This window comes from Alosa pseudoharengus, unplaced genomic scaffold, assembly GCF_046254945.1.
Source record: "Alosa pseudoharengus isolate Yale_2024_CS ecotype anadromous, Long Island Sound unplaced genomic scaffold, YU_APseudo_1.1 YU_APseudo_1.1_scf_1, whole genome shotgun sequence".
NCBI classification, from domain to species: domain Eukaryota; kingdom Metazoa; phylum Chordata; class Actinopteri; order Clupeiformes; family Clupeidae; genus Alosa; species Alosa pseudoharengus.
The window spans coordinates 6,899,005-6,905,004 of NW_027468564.1; the positions used below are offsets into that span (position 1 = coordinate 6,899,005).

Consider the following 6,000-nt stretch of genomic DNA (forward strand, 5'->3'; position numbering starts at 1 on the left):
CCAGCATGCTTCAGGTGACATGAATGCAACAATCATGAGACACAAAGTATTTTCACTTGACATAAAGGCTGACATAATATATATGCATGCATGATCATCATATTTTCCCAGATATGGGTAGCCTGTTGTCTTGAAAACGATATAGCCTAGCATAATAGAGGGCCCTTACAATGATCAAAGACCTTAATAGTAAAATTACACTGAAAATACTAAGGAAGGACTTAGTATACTGAAAGGACTAATTTGATATTTTACAGTGGGTACCAGGCCCGGAGTGGGTAATCGGGAGAATTTCCGGTGGGCCGCTTCACTTTTGGGACGGTCGAAGGAAAAATATTGACATTTGCCACGTTAATCTATCTTCTCTTAAAGTTTGCTACTGTTGTGCCTGCCCGGCTCAAGGCAAACATGACATAAAAGGGGAGACCACACGCTGCTCAAAATTAAGAAGATATTTATTAAATAAATGAACTATGTACAAAAGTCAGTGAATGAAGAGTAAAGCAAGACTGTAGTGTATGTCAGTATAGTGAGGTGAAGTGCGAAACCAAAAGAAACGAACAGGGCGCAGCCCGCCCGGCCGCAACGACAGCACCCCGCAACTCTGGAACGGCAGTCAGCGGAAGCGGAGAGAGAGCGAGAGAGCTAGAGAGATCGAAGCAGGTTCCCTGGACCCACTTATATCCTGCCCTAATCGCTGGCGCAATTACCCCACGCCATTCTGCAGAGCTCCCCCTGTAGGCCACACAAAGAACAGCAGCAGAGCCAACACAGACAAAGAGCAGGAAGCGCGACAAGACCCAGCACTGACCAGCTGGGGCGTCACACTACACACGTTCGCATTCTATGCCTAACACCGCAGCCTCTGCATTGGTTGTTCTCCCCTCCCAAGAGTTTTGGTTGGGTCCATATAGCCCGTCTTTTCTAAAAAGTTTAGATGCCAGCCGGGCCGGCCCTACCGTAGTGATAAACGTCAGGGAGGATGGATGGTAGAAAGAGGCCTTGAGGGACTAAAAAGGCCAAGTAAAAAAGACGAAAAGTATTGGAGGAAAATGCTGCCAAATGTGCCAAGCTTCCAGATTTTTTTTGAAGAAGACAAACATAAGTGGCAACTGGTAAAGAGAGATAGCCATGATTATAGCGGCGTAATTATTGGGATAATGGGCTATGGACGTTGTAGCATTGGGAACCTATTCACAAGCAACATATTAAATTAATTAAAATATTAGCCTTTTTGTATCATCCATTCATAGACTTTGCAAATAGTATGCAAATATTGATTACAAAACTCAAGCTTGATCTGTATGCAGTAGTCTAGGCCTAAAAACAAAAACCTCTGAGCAGCAGATCAGCCAGTCCCCCGCTGAAAATGATCAGCCGGAAATTAGCTATGACTACAGGGACAAGTAGGAAGGATAATAGTGTTAACAATATGAATTAAAGTTATTTTATGTAAGAAAGAACTGTATATGACCGCAGTAGCTACGTGATCAACCTATATGCCTTGTTTGCTCAGAAGTGGGTGTAGTAAAGGAGTAAATCACCAAACAACATGATAGCTGACCCATGCAAAAAAAAAAACATGTAAACAATAGTCTTGGGCGTGAAACTCCCGGGCTGAAAAGTGGCCCCACTCCGGCCCTGGTGGGTACTATTAATTGAAATCCCTAATCCCTAACTTCACAGCAGTTCATGAAATGTGGGGTGATGACAGCAACCCCCCTGCCACTGGCAAGATAGGCGTACAATATCAGTCCCTGCACACTGTTGTTATAATTAGCAATATAATCAGCATGGTGACATGGTGTCCCTGTTAATATAAATTCATTGAAGCCCTTTTAAGGTGTGATGATTTTTCCGTGGGCTCTATAGAATGGAATCTCACTGCAACAATGAACAGAGAACTTCTCGATGCACATGATGTGCATGAAAAGAAAAATTATGTTTATTCACAGAAATGGAATGTGCATCATGTTAGTTTAGAATAGGCTATTTAGGTATTTGAACCCAGGATGCAGTGCAGCCTGCCATAGTTTTATAGGCTATGCTGATGTAACCTGCGTTGTTGAACCTGCGCGATTCAGCCCTGCACACGCCCGGACTCGAACCCGCAAATAGCATCACCTCGGATCGGGAGGCGAGCGCGCTAACAATTGAGCCAATAGCCCAGGCTACTGGCTCGCATGCCAGCAGCACTCTTGAGGCGTTGGGGAGTGAGGTTTACCAACGTTCCACAAGCACAGCTAAGCTAGCTGGCATCCGTTACACTGAAAAGTGCTGCAGATCAGTCTCTGATAGCCTAGAATCTAGATGCACCCTAGCGGCGGCAAATTAATTTGCTCACCCTGTACGTCTAGTATCAAACCATAGGGATTTCTATTGGCTGACACCGTGGACGTCATCCAATCACAGCGCTCTATTTTGTTAGAGAGTATTAAGGCGGCTTAACAGGATAACGGCAGTCCTGCGACGGTGAACAACAAGGAAGGTGGCTATGGCGAACGAAGAGCGGTTGTTTGAATCGGCGTTGGCGTCAACTTTGGAGGAGTTGGACTTGTGCTTTTCTTTGAAAGTTGAGCAACACAATGCACTTTAATTCATTCCTTTCGAAGAAGGATGTATTTGCCGTTTTGCCGACCAGATACGGATATGGTCGTAGCGCTGGCCTATTGCATGCCTAGGCAGTTTGAAAGACAATTCTCTGCCTGCCCCTTGGATTAAGCGAGGTGAATGGTTCGATTCCAGACTATACATTTCAATGGTATAGGATGGCCCGCCAGGCTAAGTCTCTGAGGCTATGCCCTCTGCTTCTCAGCAGACTTTTAACATAGCCTGTGCATGTGTTATGTAACTGGAGTTGATTTATGTTTTATGTAATGGGATAAATATTATTTATGTATGGATTTCTATGCAACGTCACAAATACATGCGTGCGCAACAATGCTCTCCATGAAAAGAATAAAATGAGTTGTTGTGCTGAAAACTGCACCAATTCGAAATCACGATGGTTAGATTGTTCAATATCGGAATGCATGTCTTCGCCAAAAATTACAAAATACGATGTTATATTAATAATGCAAATGAACGGCAAACTCTGAAATATAGTCTGAGATGAGATGTTATTATCATTGAGACAACAGGGGTATACAAAAAAATCTGATTGTAGCTTACAGCAGCCGACTATTAAGTTTATAACGTTGTGGACGGCCACCAAGCGTCTTCAGCCCCACGGCTGCGCGCGCATCTAGTTTTGTTGGTAAACGGGCACTCGCGCGCATCTAGTTTTGTTGGGTCGCACTCGCAGTCGCTGCCTAGCAACCGGGACAGTTGGAAAACAGAGAAGACATGAAGCTACACGGTTTTGACAGTGGGATGAAAAAGTTACTAAAAAGGCTACAAGCTGTCATAACAGTTCAGTCTACTGTAGTAAAGTTAGGTCGTACAGTCACTGAGGTCGATAGTCACGTATTATTTTCAGTATGAGTCTGTTGAGTCGACATTGCGGAGGTTAGCAGTAGTAGCTGGATGTGACAGTTGTTTGAGGGAAGACGTTAACGTTAGTCATTTGACTGAAGCGGTAAGTGCTAGTGCTAACTAGATCAGCAAGAGAGTATTAACACATTCCGGTACAAACGTCTTGGGAGCTGTTTACTGTCGATCGGGAAGGACAGAAAAGAGGGAGGCTGCCATAGTGAGTTAACATTACAACTTGGTGGACATTGGAAAAGCCTCAAGTGGAAACCGTTAGCCTGGATGAAGCTCATCGCACGCGCAGCCAACCTTCCCAACTCCACAGCGATTCTCAGGGCAACGGTCGCCTCGCGTCTTCCCTGCCCACCAGTGACCAGTCTCCGCTGCTGGTCCTGCTAAGAGGTGTGTTGTGTTTGTGTGTCGCCTGAAATGTACTGTAGCCTACGGTTTGTTTTACACAGCGACCTAGTGGAACAGTCAACGTAGACTAAACCTAACACGTAGACTAGTTAACAAGGAGTATTTTTCTTGAGACACTCGTTTGAACGGCCATCACTAACGTTATCGTAAAGTCTGTCGGTCTCCATGGACTGAACTGATACATTGATGAACTTTTGTCACAGCAAAGTGTGTGTGTGTGTGCGTGTCTGTGCGTGCGTGCATGGATGGGATGGATGAGTGACCTGACCTGATGGGCTCAACCGATTGCACTGCGCTGTTCCCCTTGCATTCCGGGGAACCAGCTCAACTGATGAAGACAGTGCTGCAAAGTTGGAGGACAGTACACATTGGTCGTAGTGTTATCCGATTGCGTCAAAGTCCGAAATCATTCAGAGTAAACATGGCCTAGTGTTATCCAATTGCGTGCAGTGAGATTTTTAAATGCATGCTTGTTGCCGCCCCTGGAGTTGGGCCATTACATTGTTCGTGACCCTTAATCTTTCTAGATTACCAGGGTCTGGATTTTCCACACATCCAACACAGAACAGAACATTTGATTTACAGACTTAAGCAAAAAACTTTATTCAAAAAACTTTTGAATAACAAAATACATTTCCTACTGTAGTGTCTCCATACACTAGAACAACAGTACATTTGATTGGCAGATACCATAATCAACGAAAAGCGGGAAACCCAGGAGTAAATGTGCTTCTAATGTAATTCTAGTGTTGTTTACAATTAGGCTACAGTATGTGTCCTGTTACTGCAGAAGGACTCTAGTCCTCACTACAGGCAACAAATGAATCATGAATCAATCAATAATCAGCAAATCTAAATGCAGCATCAACTGTTTACACTGGTACCATTTTCTGAGCATTTCACTACATTTAGTCTATTTTATTCAAAGTAACCTTGCATAGTGATATGTTGAGTTCTGTCATAATTCTGTCAAACGTTGTTGCAGATTTGCTGACTGTAAACTCACAGATAAATCCTGTGAGATTGTTGCTTCAGTTCTACAATCACCAAACTCCCTGCTACAGCTGGACTTGAGTGACAATGATCTGGGGGATTATGGAGTTCAGCTTCTCTCAAAAGGACTGTCCAGTTTTAACTGCAAAATACACACATTAAGGTGGGTATACATTTTATTATCATCTTAGATTTCCTGATTAGGGAGAAAAACCATGACAATATAACATCAATTGGTCAGCACCAAAAAGTAGCATTGAACATGCTGAACCTTATTGCTTATGCTTAGAGTTTCAAAATCTGTTTCTGGATTGGTCTAGTCCGTGACACATTATGTTACAATAAAGTAATATGGCACGAGTGAGAGTGGCATCACCATGGCTGTTATTTGCAATCAGGCACGAGGCCAGAGGCCAAGTACAGTGTGTTTTACATGGTGCCTGAACATTTATTTAGAGCACTGGAGCAGTTCTGTAGTCTATTGATATTTTCTATCATTTTTAAAACTATTAATAATAATGCCTATTCTTAAAGTCCACTGGCCAACAATGTCATTTAGGTGCTGAATAGATATAGTGCTGATAGGAAGTTTTTTCAGGTAAATTTTGACAACTGTAAAAACAAATGTGTCTAAGGAGGAGTGTGTACTAATTCAATAGATATCTCCTCCACACTTCGCATCACAGTCATCATATTCAATTTACTAGAGTCTCTCTCTCTCTCTCTCTCTCTCTCTCTCTCTCTCTCTCAGGCTCTCTGATTGTCTCATCTCAGAGAAGGGTTGTGGTTTTCTTGCTTCAGCTCTGTCTTCAAACCCCTCCCATTTAAAACTGCTTGATCTCAGCTACAATTATCCTGGCGAATCAGGACTGAAGCTGTTATCTGCTAGACTGGAGGATCCTGTCTGTAAACTGGAGATACTGAAGTATGTTCAGAAAGAACCCCCATTGTTGCACATTTAAACATTCAGCACGTTTTCATGCCAGGAATAAACCGTTTTGAATCAGTCTATTGCCCAAATTCCGTTTATGTCAATATTCCTTTTAACCTGTTTACAAGCAAGTAGAATGTCACATTTTGAGCATATTGCTGTTTACATAGCAATCGACATTATTC

The 6,000-nt window shown here is 43.1% G+C and overlaps 1 pseudogene; it reads left to right on the forward strand.

Moving 5' to 3' along the window:
* Positions 1-6,000, forward strand: part of LOC143135600 (NACHT, LRR and PYD domains-containing protein 3-like) — a 40,251-nt pseudogene that overhangs the window by 29,955 nt on the left and 4,296 nt on the right.